Genomic DNA, 16,388 nt, shown 5'->3' with positions numbered 1-16,388 from the left:
CCACTGCAAATCAGAATCCCCCTGCAGCACTCAAGACATTTCAGAGTGCCCAGCAGAGCCGTCCCACGGCATTTCATCTCACTTGGTAACTGCTGTTCCCAAGACCGACATGGCTGACCAGCAGCCCCATGCCCCAGGACTACAGCTCCCGGCATGCCCTGGCAACCAACATGGCCACCTGGCAGCCCCGTGTCCCAGGACTACGGCTCCCTTCGTGCCGCGGGGCGCTCCTGCCCTGCTGTCTGACCCTGTGGGGACACCGTCCCCCACCCCACCTGGGCCTCATCCCCCCACAGGCCCCATGGCCACCCCCCCGGGGCTGCCCTGGCCCCAGAGCCCTGGTGGAGCAGGGAGGAGAAGAAGAGAAGGACAGAGCAGCAGAGATGGGTGGGAGCAGGACAGAGGGATGGCAGGAACAAGGGGGAGCTGGGCAGGGAGTAGAGAAAGGAAACCCCTGCTGAGGAGCAGGCACAGGCACAGGGAGAAGGGGACGGAGGGGAAGGGGGCAGGGGGCGGCCAGGAACATGGTGATGAGCAGCAGGACAGAGGGACAGAGAGAGCAGAGGAGGGCAGGAGGAAGGTCAGAAGGAAGGACAGAGGGATGGACCGACAGAGGCAGGGCGAGGGAGCCGGACAGAGGCAAAAGGATGAGAGGCAAAAGGAAGGGGAGAGGGAAAGGGAGAGGCAGGGACAGAGAGCAGGACACAGAGAAGAGAAGCAAAAGATCTGCAAGACAGCTACTCAGAGACCAGGGACCTCACAACCACCCGCACAGCAGGAGCGTCCTCACTTCCAGCACCCTGGATTTTGCCCCTCTATCTCCATCCCTGTCTCCCATCTCCCCGTGCTCTCCTCTCTCCCAGGTGCCTTTCTCCCCCACTCCACCACCTCCCAATGTCTGTCTGTGTCTGTGCGGCAGATCTTACCTCAACAGCATTGTCCCAGACAGGTCACCTGCATCTCCTTCTCTTCCTCCTCTGCTGTCATCACAACTGCGCCAGCTGTCTGATGCACTTTTGGACCTCAAAGGCCCTTTCGTCCTGCCTCCCTTCCGCTGTTAAATCCTGCTCCTGCAAGACAAGTGACAACCGCTTGCTAGCCCCTCTGTGGCATCTCACCTGCATCCTCCTGAGCTGGACAGCTGCTGGGAGCTGTCACCATCAGCCCTGGCTCTGCTTCAAGTCTTCTCCCGGCACAGGCGCAGCTCTGGCTGTGCTTGGTGTGTGCCATGCTTCCGGAGGGAGAACAGCAACCCTCAAAGTTACTCCTGGGCAGTGTCCAGCTGGGAAGAGCTGAATTGAAGGCAGGTTTGCTGCAGATACTGACCCTGGTCCAGGGGTGCTCCCTGTCTCCCAGCTCGGCCACAGGTCCCATGCCTGGCTCCTTCCAGCAGGAGTTTGGAAAGCCCCTTCCCGGCTGTGAGCGCCAGGCCAAGGGCACGGGGCACAAACAGCCCCCTCCCCCGAGGGCCCCAGCGTCCATCTGGCCTCTGCCCCCAAACTCCTAAAGCTTCCAAACAGGCTTGCCCTCTAACTAAACCATCTTCAGTTTCAAGAAAACAAGTTGCATGCTGCCAGATTCACTCGTCCCAATAAGACTAAGGGCAATTTGGGCTTCAGCTGCCCAACAAGAGAATTTCCATTGCAGAATCCCAGCCACCACCTCCATGACTGTCGTCACTGACCCACAAAAGCTGCGTTGTAAAAAATCTTACAGCTAATTAAAATTTTCCTCTCCTCCCCAAAACTTTGCTCTTCTCCCACCCTCAGACTGCCACAGTAATAATCATGTCATTCTTCTGTAACTACCACCGATCTGAAACCCCTCCAGTGACAGCAGTGTTGATAAGGGAGAACCATCACTCACCACGCACCCACCTGTGAGGCCTTTTGCCTCTGTGACTGAGCACGGCTATACGGACATCTCTGCCCGACAGGAGAACACCGGCCCGAAAATATCTCTTACACTGTCTTGGCTCTACAGGAAGCAAGAATAGTGATCATGATAGTGATAGGAACAAGCTTAAGAGAAAGCAGGATAGTGGAAGAAGCAGAAAACGTGATATGTCTCACCCCCCTCTAACATCAGAGGAAGTTTCAGGGGTGGGCTTTTGTGTTTGGCTTTTTTCTTCTTTTAAATCACTGCACAGCACAAGTGAAAACCACACACTTGCGTTTGAAGGAGAACTCTCAACTACAAGAGCAAAACTCTCCAGTCTATGTCATTACACTTCTTTCTAGGATACATTGGTCATTTTTTTTTTTTTTCACATTTCAGTGTAGAGCTTTATGGTCAAACCACTGAATTCGGATACCGAAATAGGAAAACATCATCTGTAAATCTTTAAAAGAACACTACATTGAAGGAAAACTGTTCATATAAACTGTGAATGCCATGTTTCTTCTCTCAGAGGTTATAATGCTTTTGAGTATCTTTGCCATCTTCATCTTCTCTCTCTTCCCTCTCTTCTGATGACATTATAACTACCGTACCTCAACATAGCATTGTACTGTCCAAGCACTCCTGAAAATTACATGAAATCCAGAATGCCTTACTGTCCTGGCTTTGGCCGGGATAGTTACGCTTCTTCAGAGTACTTTGCATGGGGCTGTGTTTTGGATTTGCACTGAAAACAGCGTTGATAACACAGCAATGTTTTACTTACTGCTGAGCAGCGCTGACACAGCGTCAAGGCCTTTTCTGCCCTGCCAGCGAGTAGGGTGGAGGTGCACAGCAAGTTGGGAGGGGACACAGCTGGGACAGCTGACCCCAGCTGACCAAAGGGCTGTTCCATACCATATGACGTCGTGCTCAGCAATAAAACTGGGGGGAGGGTGGTGGGGGGCCACTGCTCAGGGACTGGCTGACCATCGGTCGGTTGGTGGTGAGCAATTGTTTTCATTTGCATCGCTTGTTTTTCTTGGGTTTTATTTTCCTCTCTCTGTTGTTTTTTTTCCTTTTCCTTACAATTTTTTTCACAACATTTCTTTTCCATTATTAAACTGGTTTAATCTGAAGCCATGTGTTTCTTTCTCACTTTCCCCTTTCTGATTCTCAACCCCATCCCACCGGGGCTTGTCATTACCATCATCTTAATGACACACTAGATCCTGCCAAACCTACAGCCTGCAAAACCTGAACACCAACCTATGCAAGACACATTCCAGAAATTACCATCAGCACACAGAAGCACACGTATCTATCTTGTTCTGTCCTTGCCAAAACTGCTGGGTGACCTGTCATCAGCCTCGGTGACTGACGGCAGGCAAGACTTTCTCATCTGCCTTAGCTCAGATGCAGCTCCTAGGAAAACGGCTACTTCAGAAAGTCATGCCTTGCTATTTTGGGAAAGTGTTTCGAGGAAATGTTTTTAATACTCTAGAATGGTAAGACTAAGCATGGTAATCTCACTCCAAGTTCGAGCTCTGCCACAGGTTACCTTTTTTATTTTTTCACTCTCTTTTCACCAAAGGGTGGCACTTCTTTCTGAATGCAAGACGAGTTACATGGGTTATACGTACAGCCCATGGAAAACTGAGAAATGAGTCTGTGACCACTTCCATCCCCATGCCCTGGCACTCCAACACTCCTTTCACTCTCCTCGCCAGCACTCAGGCCTTATGCAGTCTCCGCAACATGTAGAAGACGCTGACTTTGCCAGATATTGCCCAAATCATCATCTCTTAGTTGAGATCTGATTGGCTCAACAACTGCCACAGCCTTTTCTGTCCTTACGTGCAGCCTTGCCCCATTCTCACCCACTCAGAAAGCTCCTACAAGGATCATCTCACTCACTGCCTTAATCACAACTAACTTATCTAATCTTCTTAGCACCCTGAAGTTGTTTCCCTCACGTCACGCATACAGTTAATATGGCCTTTCATGACTTAGCCTCCTTCCTCATGTTATTTCCCACCCAGTACCACGATGACAGCTCCTAATTACATGTCCTGAGAGCAGCTTCCACCACTCTTACCTGCTACACACCCACAGCAACAGCGCTGGCTCCTCCCATGCCTGTCTCCATGCTGGGGAGGAGCTGCTCACACACCCCTGGCAGCCGGCCTTGCTGCCTGACAATCCTTGCTGTGCTGCTCAAGGCCATGAAAACTGTCACGCTACGGCTGTACCCACATCACTGGTCCTCATTCTGACTGACACTGCCCATGGCTCTGTATTCCCACCTGCCCACAGCCATCGCTTCTTTCCAATCTTGGCAGCATTTTGGAAAAGCACACTTTTTTTTTTTTAAACCTGCTTTGACCTCCCTACAGTACAGGCTCAGAGTCCAGGGGTATGACTGGTAAAGTACGTAGCAATACAGAATTGTGTAGGGATGAAAAATCCCCAGTAGTTCAGCTCATTTCAATTGTTTAAGACATGGATTTTGGTTAGAACACAGTCAAGAACGTTGAAAACCAGAACTAACCTGCACTCCCTCCTTGACTGGCATCTCTTTCTTCATCGGTTCTTTGCATTTCTTTAGTTCCTGGGGAGTACATAGGGAGATTTTCCTGTTTAAAAGCAACAAGAAAGATCAGTCACAAATGTGCAGAAAACCTGCCCTTCACATACACGGTGCCCACACAGGAGCATTATCAAGGCCCTGCCTATATGCAAAAGATTAAATCCATGCACCGAGGAGAAGAGAGGAGATGCAGCACTTGGCACCCACGATGAGTAATAAGAATTGCTGCTCTGAACTGGGGCTTAGTCAAAGTGCAAGTACAGTACTGATCCAGACACGAAACTGAGCGTGTCGCTTAACCCCAGGTGCCACATGCACCGTAACTTCTTCCATCGCCTCCTGCCAATGAATTGTTTTCCAGGCTCTTCCATCTCATTGCAGCTTAGATACCTGCACTCTGGCTCCGGGCTGACTGGGGGAACTTCTCAGTGCCTTAACTTTGCCTCGGGCTTGGTACGAGCACGAGGCTTCATCCCTTTGGCTTGGCCCCCAGCAGAAGGTGGGCAAGTGGCAGCTTTGCAAGTGGCTTGATGGAACGGAGCTTGGACACCTACCAGGGATTAAAAGCCAACCAAAAAAAAACCCAGAGAAACTATGTTAGAGAGCAGCATAAAGAAACATCAGGGCTGAGCGCTGTTTCACACACAGCGTTTGGAATTTTGGAGACTGGAGCTCCCAACAGACTCGGCTCTTGGAACGGAAACGTCCTTCAGCTTTTGATCCTGACAGAAATGTTACAGACTGCCCTCATCTGTACCTTGCAGTTGCCTGAAGCGTTTGCTTGTCCATGCCCAGTGCTCTTCCATGCTTACAAAGTATATTTAATCTGCAAAACAGTCAGTACGACAAACAGGCAGCCACAGGCCTCTTCTCTCAAAGACAGGAAAACTGCTGTGAAAGACAACACAGGTACCATGACAAAGCTTCTGCTCTGGGCTAGGTTTTAAAAAGCAAGCTCTTCTGGACCTCTGGTTTCCAGCTGCCGCCAACAGCTGCAGAAAGGCTCTGGTTTTGATCACCTGGATGATCAGTGTTAACTACCAAAATCCAGTACAGGACATTACACCTCAGGCTGCACATTTTGAGCCCAACCGCAACAACTGAATAACCTCCCTCCTGCCATTGGGATGACTGCAGTGTTGCACATCCCCTGGCTTCTCAAGCTCGTCATCAGACCTTCAGCCCGATCTCCACTCCTTGTCAAATTCCCCTGTTTCAAGAGAATCAACAAGATGACCACGTCCTCCTGATCCTTGTCTCTCATGGGAACTTTGGCCTGGCAACCAATAGAGAAAATGGCAGCGTGATCAGAAAAACATCAAGGCTTGCCCCAGACGTAGGTGGGATGAGATTTGCTGGTGTTGTGCAGGGAAGCACAGCACAAAGAAAACCCGGTGAGGTTTAAGCATTAACAACTTCACTGGGATTTACTGGGCGTTTGCTGCCTTCTGCAGACCTCTCGACTGTTAACATGCCAAACTTCCCAGCCCCCTGCGTTTTGAGAAGGCTTATTTGGGCCTGGACTAGACTATCAGTTAACACCGCACTGCTGAACCCTCGTACACCTCAGCGAGCTCCTCACAGCTCCGTACCACTGTGCACTGTGGGAAGTGAGGCTCAGGATGAGCAGTGCTGCACAGATATGTGCTGGAAGGCAGCGCAATGGGAATAGACATATGAGACTGGTGGGGGAAAGGTCGAGTATTGACACTGGGAAACGGGATGCCAGTTCAGTGGCTGCAGCAGGATGCGGGCAGCCACGGACCTGACCAGTGACTCTCTAGGGAGACTGTGAACCAACGGGTACCCTCACTCCCACAACCCGCTTTAGATGACATCCCACTTCTCGCATCCTTGCCCTCCCTTTCCCCTCCACCCTTCCAGACTGTGGGAGTCGTCCTCCCTCTTGTCCTCAAGACAAGACAAAGTGTCCCTTGCTGAACCGCCACCGTTGCCTCCGCTGGAACCACTCTGGGTCTGCACGCAAGGACATACAGCAGTGGCGGCAGTTCGCTCCCGTTCTGATCCCTACGTACCCCTCTGATGACTTGAAGGAAGTCTGCACCCGGCATCTTCCTTGTGCCCACACCAGCCTTCTTGAAGAAGTCGACTATCGGCCACTTCTGCCTGTGCAGGAGCTTATGCAGCGCCACAAGATCCTGGGGTGCACAAAGAAGGGGGTGCTGCCCTTCCCCCAGGGCCGTCAGCTCTCTGGTGAGGAGCACTTCAAAAGGTTAGAAAACACCTTGAGAGCACCAAGCAAAACAGTTAGAAATGCAGAGAGCTCTAACTGCACATTTTCACCTGACTACTGCCTTAAACAAAACAGGCTTGGGATCCCCACTGCTCACTTCACCCTGGAATAGTCCCAGTCCTCCTCTGAAAGCTGCTGTGGGCCTGGATCAGGACAGACACAATCCACACAGGCAGCAGTCAATCAGAGCTAAACCCTCAACTTTCCTTCGTGAACTTTCCTTGGAAAAATTACTTTTTTAAAAAAAAAACAAACAACAAAAACCTGTTACTGCAAGAACCAGGAAAAAAAAACCCTGACGGGTTACTGGAACTTTCCGGCTGTGGTAAAACCATCCACCCTCGGTACCCCCATTTCCCAAAAGCTGGCAGCACAGCTTGGGTTCAGGGAAAAGCAGGTATCAGACCTTGGGGCCGAGAGAGGGGCACAAGCATCTGCCAGGGGAGCTGCATCCAACCAGGAGCGCTCCCCACGGGCTTCTCTGACAACAAAGCCCAACTGCATGCTCCCACCTGGAGGCAGAAACAACTCCATGTCTGGAAATCCCCATTTATCAAAGGCTGCCAGCAGAGATGGGGCTGTCCATCAGCACCAGACCCACACGAAGGCCTGGGGACAGCAAAGGCCCCTGGCCTGTCCCCACCACAGCATGCCTGCCCCAAAGCCTGGAGCCGCCTGTAGAGAGGAGGCCGCTCTGCCTTCCCCTGGCCTGTGGACATCAAACACCGACCCCCAGCTGTTGGGGCTGGGGCTGGAGACCCTCGGGGCAGCAGCAGGGATCACCCTGACCCCGCTGCTGGGGCTGGCCCTGGGCTGAGCACTCAGGCCCAGGGCTGGGGACTGGGCCATGGCGGGGCTGTGGGCAGTGAGGCCTCCAGGTCCCTCCCCCCAGGCCCATCCGCACTGGCAGATACCTGCTCCTGCTCCTGCTCCTGCTCCTGCTCCTGCAGCTCCCCCGGCCCTGGCCCTGCTCCCCCCGGGCCCCGGCTGCCCCCGGCCCGGCTTCGCCCCTTTCTCCTCAGGCCCCTGGGCCTCGGCCCCCTCCGGCCCCGCCCCACCCGGCTGTGACAGACAGGCCGCCTCCGGCTCCGCTGATTGGCTCAGCCGTGGCCAATGGCGCGGCTGTTGCCGGGCAGGCTCAGGCAGCCCGGGCCTCTCCTCCCAGAGCCGCCCTGCGCCCGCTGCCCCCCGCAGCGCAGCGGCTCCTCAGCCCGCCGGGACACGGGGCCTGCGGAGAGACGGCCTCCAGAAGGGCCATGGCGCCGGGAGCTGCTCTCTCAGCAGCACAAGGTGTGTGTGTGCACAGCTCTGCCGTCCCTCGGTCCGCTGGTGGGGTCTGGGCCTGCGCAGGGAGGGAGGGGAGGCAAAGCGGGGGAAGGGCAGGGAAGAGGAAGGAAGGGGAGTTCCCCTGGATTTGCTCTGGATTGGCAAGTCTTTCCGAAATTGTGGGTCTGTCTGTGCTGGCAGCCACAGCCCTGGGCAGGAGGAGCTGCGTGACAGGAGCCACTCGCATCGGCCAGGCCGGCAGCTGGCAGGAGACGGGGCTCTGCCCCCGGTCCCACCTCCTGTGCTGAGCCCAGCACCCAGGGCCTTCCCCAGGCCTCGCCTCCCCCCGAGCGGTGAGGAGGAGAGACGGCCTGCCCAGGGCATCCTCCTGTGGCCAGAAGGAAGGACAGAGCCCTGTCACTCTCCCCACAGGGGCTGACCACTGTCCTTGGCTTCTGTCCCCGGGACTCGCCAGTGCTGGCAGGCCCCGCAGGGCTTCAGGGCCAAGCAAGTGCCAGGGTGCCAGGGGCTCCTGCGGCTCAGGGCAGCTTTGGGCATCTCCGAAGCTGAGGTGTGGCTGCCTCTTTGCTTCTGCAGATGCAGTTGTTTTCTACCCCCTTAGTGGTCAAAACTGTTTCTCCTCGTGGCACATGGACTGGACGGATGCCACATCCCTGTTGTCTGGGAGGACTTCAGGGAAACGAGGAATTCCCAGTATGCACACAGGTAGGAGGACAGTGAAAAGGAGATGTGTCAAGGTTTTTCTGCTGTTTCACGTCTGAACTCAGACACCTGTGTGCATCAAAGTCAGCTTTTTTTCCTCCAAGCTGCGCAACTTGTTGCCAGTAAAAGCAAGGTGGGCTGAGCTGGTCTTTGGGATAACTCAGCACCTTTCTTTTTTAGTTGTGTGCCTACACGTTTCCTTTTCTCCACCTTTTCTTTCTTCCTCTTTCTCCCCCAGTTGCATTCTCTGTTAAAGATAATTATGATTTGGCTTTCTGGACACATCATAGAGTAAGTAGAGGCTGGTCTGTACCTTCAGAGCTGTAGGCTATAGACTAGATAGATGCGGGCTCCAGGTAGAATTACTATTTGCTAATTATAATTTCTTTTCCTTATGCTATACCAGCTAAGCATGGGGACAGCAGTGTAGTCCTCCTACTGAGAAGTTGGGCTCAGTGTAGAATGACAAGAAGCCCACCCTGACTGATCCGGTGGGAAACAAGACGGAAGAAGAGCATGGCCAAGAGAGCCATTAAGGTAGCAGCTGAAAGCCAATCACTCCTGCATGCAAAGTGGGAAAGGGTGGGTTGTAGAGCCAGAGGGCTCTGCTGCTAACACTGGCAACAGGTAAGCAGCAGGTCCTCTTCAGAGAAGGTGACACGCATTTGAGCCTTTCCAAAGGGCCTTGGTAATTGCTGTGAACTGGGGCCGTGTGACAGTGATGGTAAGGTCGTCAGCCTGCAGCTCTCTGGCAGTTAAAACTCCCACTGAAACAGTTTGGATGGTGGATGCTGTTCTGTTTTGGTTTGGGTACTCACTTCATTGAGCTAGAATTATTTCTTTGCAATTAGGTGGCGGGGATCTTCTTGCAGGGGTCTTCTCTTTCTGGAGCATGTCCTGACATCCTTTGTCATCCAGAGCTTTCCCCTCTGTTCCTGTGAGGAGCGATGTCCGCAATGGGGAATGACTGCTGTGAGTAAGGGCTTCACCAGCAGGCTTGGATTTTGGGAACGCCCAAAGGCAATGGACGTGGCTGGTGCTCATCCCTGAATGTTGATGTGCTGACAATCTAGAGTGAATGCTGGGGTGTTTCCTGATGGCACCCAGACTTACCCAGGTGTTTTCTATGAGACACAGAACTTAAAAATGACTTAAAAGTGTATAGTGCGAACACGAGAGCTTGGTGGTGGGTGGGAAGAGGAATGGACAGTGTCCTTCTATGGAGGCCATGGCAGTGGTCTCCTTGTAGTTGCTGGCTTTAAGGTGGACAAGCATGCGTTATCTTCTCCGCACCCTTGACGTCCTCTCATCCTTCTTCCTTTTGCCCTCCCTCCATACCCGTCTGACTCCTAGGCTGATGGGTTGTATTATTTTCGTTATGGATGACCCTGCACACCATGGGTAGTTGAACTGTGTGGTGCCACAGAAAGGTAGCTCTTGATGGTAGCTCTTTTCCTCAGCACGGGAAGGACGTGGAGCTGTTGGAGCGGGTGCAGAGGAGGTCCACAAAAATGATGGGAGGGATGGAACACCTCTGCTATGAGGAAAGGCTGAAAGAGCTGGGGTTGTTCAGCCTGGAGAAGAGAAGGCTGCGGAGAGACCTTATTGCAGCCTTTCAATACTTAAAGGGGGCTTATAAGAAAGATGGGGACAGACTTTTTAGCAGGGACAGTAGTGATAGGACAAGGGGGAATGGTTCTAAACTAAAAGAGGGTAGATTCAGACTAGATCTAAGGAAGAAATTTTTTACAGTGAGGGTGGTGAAACTGGGAAGGTTGCCCAGAGAGGTGGTAGATGCCCCATCCTTGGAAACATTCAAGGCCAGGCTAGATGGGGCTCTGAGCAACCTGATCTAGTTGTAGATGTCCCTGCCCATTGCAGGGGGGATGGACTAGATGACCTTTAAAGGTCCCTTCCATCCCAAAGCATTCTATGATTCTATGGCCCTGGGAATCCCTGGGAAATGAGGGAAATGTTGGAAATTGTTTCTCCCTCCTGGTGGGAGCACGCACCAGGGCTTTGTTGCCAGAGAAGCCCATGGGGAGCGCTCTTGGTTGGATGCAGCTCCCTTGGCAGATGCTTGTGCCCCGCTCTCAGCCCCAAGGTCTGACACCTGCCTTTCCCCCGACCCAAGCTGTGCTGCTGGCTCTTGGGAAATGGCTGTACAGAGGGTGGATGGTTTCACCACAACTGGGAAGTTCCAGTCAGCTCGTCAGAGGTGTTTTCTTGCAGTTACAGGTTTTAAAAAAATCCAGGAAAGAAGTTTTGCAAGAAAACTTGACCAGGGAAAGTTCAGGGTTTAGCTCTGATTGCGTTCTGTGAGTATTATGTTTGTCCTCAGCCAGGCGCACAGTAGCTTTCGGACAAGGAGTGGGACTATTCCAGGGTGAAGTGAGCAGTGGGGATCCAAAGTCTGCTTTCTTTAAGGCAATCAGGTGGAAATGTGCAGTTGGAGCCTTCTTGGTCGCTTACCCTTTTGATTTCAGTGCCATCCTCTAGTCCGAATCCTGCAGTGTTTAAATGGAGAAAGCAGATCTTCCTCACCCAGGCACGCACCTTCCGCCTGTTGTCCCAAAAGCGGGGTCATTCGCCCGGTGTGCAGATGCCAATTAACACACAGAGCAGAGGTGTTTTATTTCATGTCTGCGCAGAGGTGGGTGCTAGGTGGTAAATCCACAAAGCTAGCACACCTTCGTACATAATTACAGCATATTTATATTACTACATGATTAGTGTAATCCCGCCTAATTTTACGCTTACTGATTAGTGATTAACATCTCATACACTATTGGTTGTATGAAAATTAGCCTCACTTGCTATGCAAATAAGCATGCATGCTCCTTTCAGGTGTCGGGGGGCAAGTCTTTTACAGTCCTGAATTGAGTTGGTGGTCGCGATCTTCCCTCACCACATTTCCCTTTCACCCAGTTACTGCAGTTTTATCAGACTTCATGTTTGTCGGCCACCATCCAGTCTTTGGTGCCAAGATGTTCCCTTTTATCAGTCCAGTAGCTCTTCTTCAAGGGTATAGCCATGAGTTTTCCACGGTTCATTAATAAAACAAATACTCTTCTATCTTTTAGCTCCCTTGCGAATTCCTTTCCCAGAACACAGGTGGTTCATAGTTTTCCTCAGTGGAAAATTTTCACTTTCTGCAGGTGTCCTGGTTTCAGCTGGGATAGAGTTCATTTTCTTCTTAGTAGCTGGTATAGTGCTGCGTTTTGGGTTTAGGATGAGAATAATGTTGATAACACACTGATGGTTTAGTTGTCGCTAAGCAGTGCTTACACCAGTCAAGGACTTTTTAGCTTCCCATGCTGTGCCTGGTGCACAAGAAGCTGGGAGGGGTCACAGCCAGGACAGCTGACCCAGACTGGCCAAAGGGCCATTCCATCCCGTATGACGTCATGCTCAGTATATAAGCTGGGGGGAGTTGGCCGGGGGGCAGTGATCGCTGCTCGGGAACGGGCTGGGCATCGGTCGGCGGGTGGTGTGATCGTATCGTATCGTGTATACACTGTATCGTGTATCACTTGCTTTGTATATTATTATTGTATAATTATTATGTTGTTATTATTATTGTTATTATTACTCCTCCTCCTCCTCCTATTTCATTTTACTTCAATTATTAAACTGTTCTTATCTCAGCCCATGAGTTTTCTCCCTTTTACCCTTCTGATTCTCTCCCCCATCCCACCAAGGGGAGAGTGAGCGAGTGGCTGCGTGGTGCTTAGTTGCTGGCTGGGGTTAAACCACGACAGCAGGATATCACCCCCAGCTCCAGGTGAACAGACAAAATCTGTGACGGTACATTGTTTTATTAAACGTGTATCAGATACCCAGCGTCAGAGGAGTTGTGTACAGTGAATGGTTGCAGGTGCCTGGAGCTTGAGCAGCGTCACCTGGGAGGCAAAAAGGAGAAAAAGGTGACCCTGGGGACTTGTTATCAGTTTGCCTGGGTCCCCGTTGCCCTGCACGCCCCCTGAGCCAAACGCCATTTCTGGGCAGTCACTCTGCATCTCTCTCTGTCCCGTTCTGGTCAGGGCTGGGCGTGGGTGCAGTGGAGGGTCAGCGTCCTGACCCAGCAGACTTGTCTTCAGCCATGGCCGTCCGTCAGAACAAGGGTGCTGATGGGCACTGGCTGTTGCCTGTAGCACACTGCCGGTGTGTGCCTTGCAGCTTCCAGCTTGCTGCATCTGTTCCTCTGGCATGCTTAGTGGAAACCTCATGGATTAGCAGAGCATTTTAAATGTCCCGATGCTGTTACTCATTGGCTTTTTTTTTCTCTTTTGGGGGAGAAATGTGAAGAAAAGGGGAAAATAGTTTTGGAATAGATAAAACACATGCCTCGGGTTTTATGAGAACACTAAAACAAATGACTTGACCCATCCCCTGTGCCCAAATTGTTGCCATTTTAAGGTCAGGATCTTTTAAAGATCCCTAGAAGGGCCTGAACTTATTAGGAAAAAGGAGAAAATCTTTGCTGTCATTGGATCAGGGACTTACCGAGTGTTTTCGGATGCAAGGACCTCATGTGCCACTGCCAGTCACACTGGCTGAGCCGGTGTTGTCCTGTCCTGCAGGATGGTGTGTGTTTGTCTAAGGACAGGAGCTTTGAAGGGTTGTCAGGTGTAATTACAGACTAAAAGCGTGATTATTACTGCAGTAGTCTAAAGTTATGAGGGAAACAAAGATTTGGCAGGGAGAGGATACTTTTTATTAGTTGTTTGATTTTTTTACAATGCAGTGTTTGTGGGTCAGTGACAAGACGATCATGGCAGTGGTGGCTGGGATTCTGTAATGGAAATTCTTTTGTTCTGGAGCTGAAGCCCAAATCGCCCTCTAACAGTCTTAGTCGGACTACTGAATCTGGCAGTACACAGTTTCTTTTCTTAAAACTGAAGATAATTAAGTTAGAGGGTGAGCCTGTTTGGAATTTTTAGGAGTTTGGGGGCAGAGGCCAGTTGGGGGCTGGGGTGCTCGGGGGAGGGGGCTGTTTCTGCCCCGTGCCCTTGGCCTGGCGCTCCTAGCTGGGAATGGGCTTTCCAAACTCCTGCTGGAAGGAGCCAAATGTGGGACCTGTGGCCGAGCTGGGGGACAAGGAGCACGCCCGGACCGGGCTCAGGACCTGTGGCAAACCTGCCTCAAATCAGCTTTTCCCAGCTGGAAACTGCCCAGGAGTAACTGTGAGCGTTGCTGTTCTCCCTCCGGAAGCATGGCCCGCACCAAGCACAGCCAGAGCTGCGCCTGTGCCAGGAGAAGACTTCAAGCAGAGCCGGGGCTGATGGTGACAGCTCCCAGCAGCTGTCCAGCTCAGGGAGATGCAGGTAAGATGGCACAGAGGTGACCCTGACTGACTGTCACTTCTCTTGCAGGAATAGGATTTAACAGCAGAAGGGAGGCAGGTCGAAACGCCCTTTGAGGTCCAAAAGTGCTTCAGGCACCTGGCGCAATTGCGATGACAGCAGAGGAGGAAGAGAAGGAGATGCAGGTGACCCGGCTGGGACACTGCTGTTGAGGTAAGATCTGCCACAGAGACACAGACACTGGGAGGTGGTGGAGTTGGTTTACAAAGGTGCCTGGGAGAGAGGAGAGCATGGGGAGATGAAAGACAGAGATGGAGATGGAGGTAAAAAAGCTGGGATGTTGGAAGTGAGGATGCCCCTGCTGTGCAGGTGCTTGTGAGGTCCCTGGTGCCTGAGGAGCTGATAGGGCAGGAGCAGGCAGGTGTGAGCAGCCATTAAACGTGAGTGGTTGGAAGGGGAAATGCCCGAGCAGAAGAACATTCCTGCGAGCCCGGGAGCTGAGCCTAGCGACCAGCAGCATCCTTGAAACATGTAGCTGGCTGCTTTGAAGCACAGCTAAGTACTGAGAATCCAGACAGCTCCAGATGACCTGTGAAGTGAGACTCTGTCTGTCAGGTTATTGTTCCCCCTTTGGGCTGGCTTTTGGAGCTGGTTAGGTCTATCTGCCCACCTCTGGGATGGCTGTGTCCCCTCTGGGATCGGTTTGTCCTCCCCTCTGGGATGCTTTGGCCCTTTCTGAAATCTGTCTATCTCACTTTATACCGGTATTCTATCTCCATAGGAGGAATCTATCATCAGTATATCTGCTGCTATTTTGAGGATAAGTTCCCTCCCTAATGATAAGTCTGTAGTAACCTGCAATAGTATGCACCTACTTGGTTGTTGCTGTTCTGTTGCTGATTGCTAAAAGATTGGTCGTTGCTATAGGATTGATGGCTGCCCTTATTGACTGCTGCCATCCTCTTCGTTGCTACTGTGTCACTGATTCCTGACAGTGTTTTGTCCTGCTGTGGAGGGAGCTGAAGTCCTGGGTAGCAGCCCCAGACTGCACCAGGGTAGAGACGCAAAGAGTTTGGTGTATGTTGGAGGAAAGTCCATGCTGGAGAGCTCTCTGGAACTCCTTCCAGGAATTTCCCAGAGTCTTTTGGTTTCCTGTTAAGGCAAGAGAATTCCCTGATAGCGGCCTCAGAATCTTCTAAGGTAGCTACCCAAAGAGCATTCTGTATGTTGGGGGCAGATGCATTCCTGTTTTTGCGTGAGGACTTTTCCCATCCGTCTGCCAGAGTGTTTCCATTTTCCTTAGAGACAGCTCAAGTCCCCGGTAGCAGCACGACAATTTTCCTAGTTAGTTAGTTGGAGACTTTTCTTGGTGTTGCAGGCAGGTCCATGCCTGGTAGGTCCTCAGGAATCCTCAGAGGAATCTCCAGAATGTTTGGGCTCCCCTGGAGACAGCTGAATTTGACAGGTAGCAGCCCAGACTCCTCCAAGGAATCCACCTGAGGAGTTTTACCAATGTTGGAGGCATGTCCATGCTCAGTACCTTGCTGGTAGTCCTCCAAGGCAGCATGGGAGTGTTTTGTGTGGTCGGTACCCATCCTCCTTCTTCAAGTTGTTCTGCACTGTTCAGAAAAGAGGGACTTCTTGGCCTGTATTCCTGCTGCTACTTTTTGTGGCTCTGTGGCTTTCCTTTGCCAGACTGCAAGGGATGACTTTTCAAGCTAAACTGAAGAACACATCAGCCTGCTCCTGGCTACGCATGCGCATTGTGTTAATGCTTGTGAGCATTGGCTCTGAAAGAGATTCAGCAAAATAGCATAAAATAGCATAAAATAAAATAAGATAAATAAGATAAAATAAAAACCATAAACCAACGTAAAATAAAATAAGATAATCTGAATTCTCTCAGTGCCAGGAGGCACACAAGGCGCGAACATCATTCTTCCACTTCTATCGGTCTGCGGCTGCGTGTTCTGGAGTCCACCCAAGGGCCACAGCGCAGTCTTCTGTTGTTTTTTAACTCAAGACATGACCGATCCAGTTCCATCTCCTCCTCCTCACTTCATTTCTGATTTTCTCCATCTCCGCCATTTCGTTTTTTTTTTTTTTGAAAGTTGATGCTCGTCGTTTCTGCAACTTTTTATTTTTTTTTCCGGGAGGAGGTAGTCTTAAAGGCGCAGGAGCAGGCCGTCGCCATGTGCCATAAGTCGAGCAGGCAGGGGAGAAGACGGGCCCGGCTGAACAGAGAGCTTTGGCTGGAACTCAGGAAAAAAAGGAGAGCTTACCACCTTTGGATGAAGGGGCAGGTGACTCAGGAGGACTACAAGGATGTTGTGAGGTTATGCAGGGAGAAGATTAGAAAGGCGAAGGCCCA

This window comes from Platalea leucorodia (assembly GCF_965183815.1).
Source record: "Platalea leucorodia genome assembly, chromosome: 30".
NCBI classification, from domain to species: Eukaryota; Metazoa; Chordata; class Aves; order Pelecaniformes; family Threskiornithidae; genus Platalea; species Platalea leucorodia.
This window is presented reverse-complemented; position numbering follows the sequence as displayed.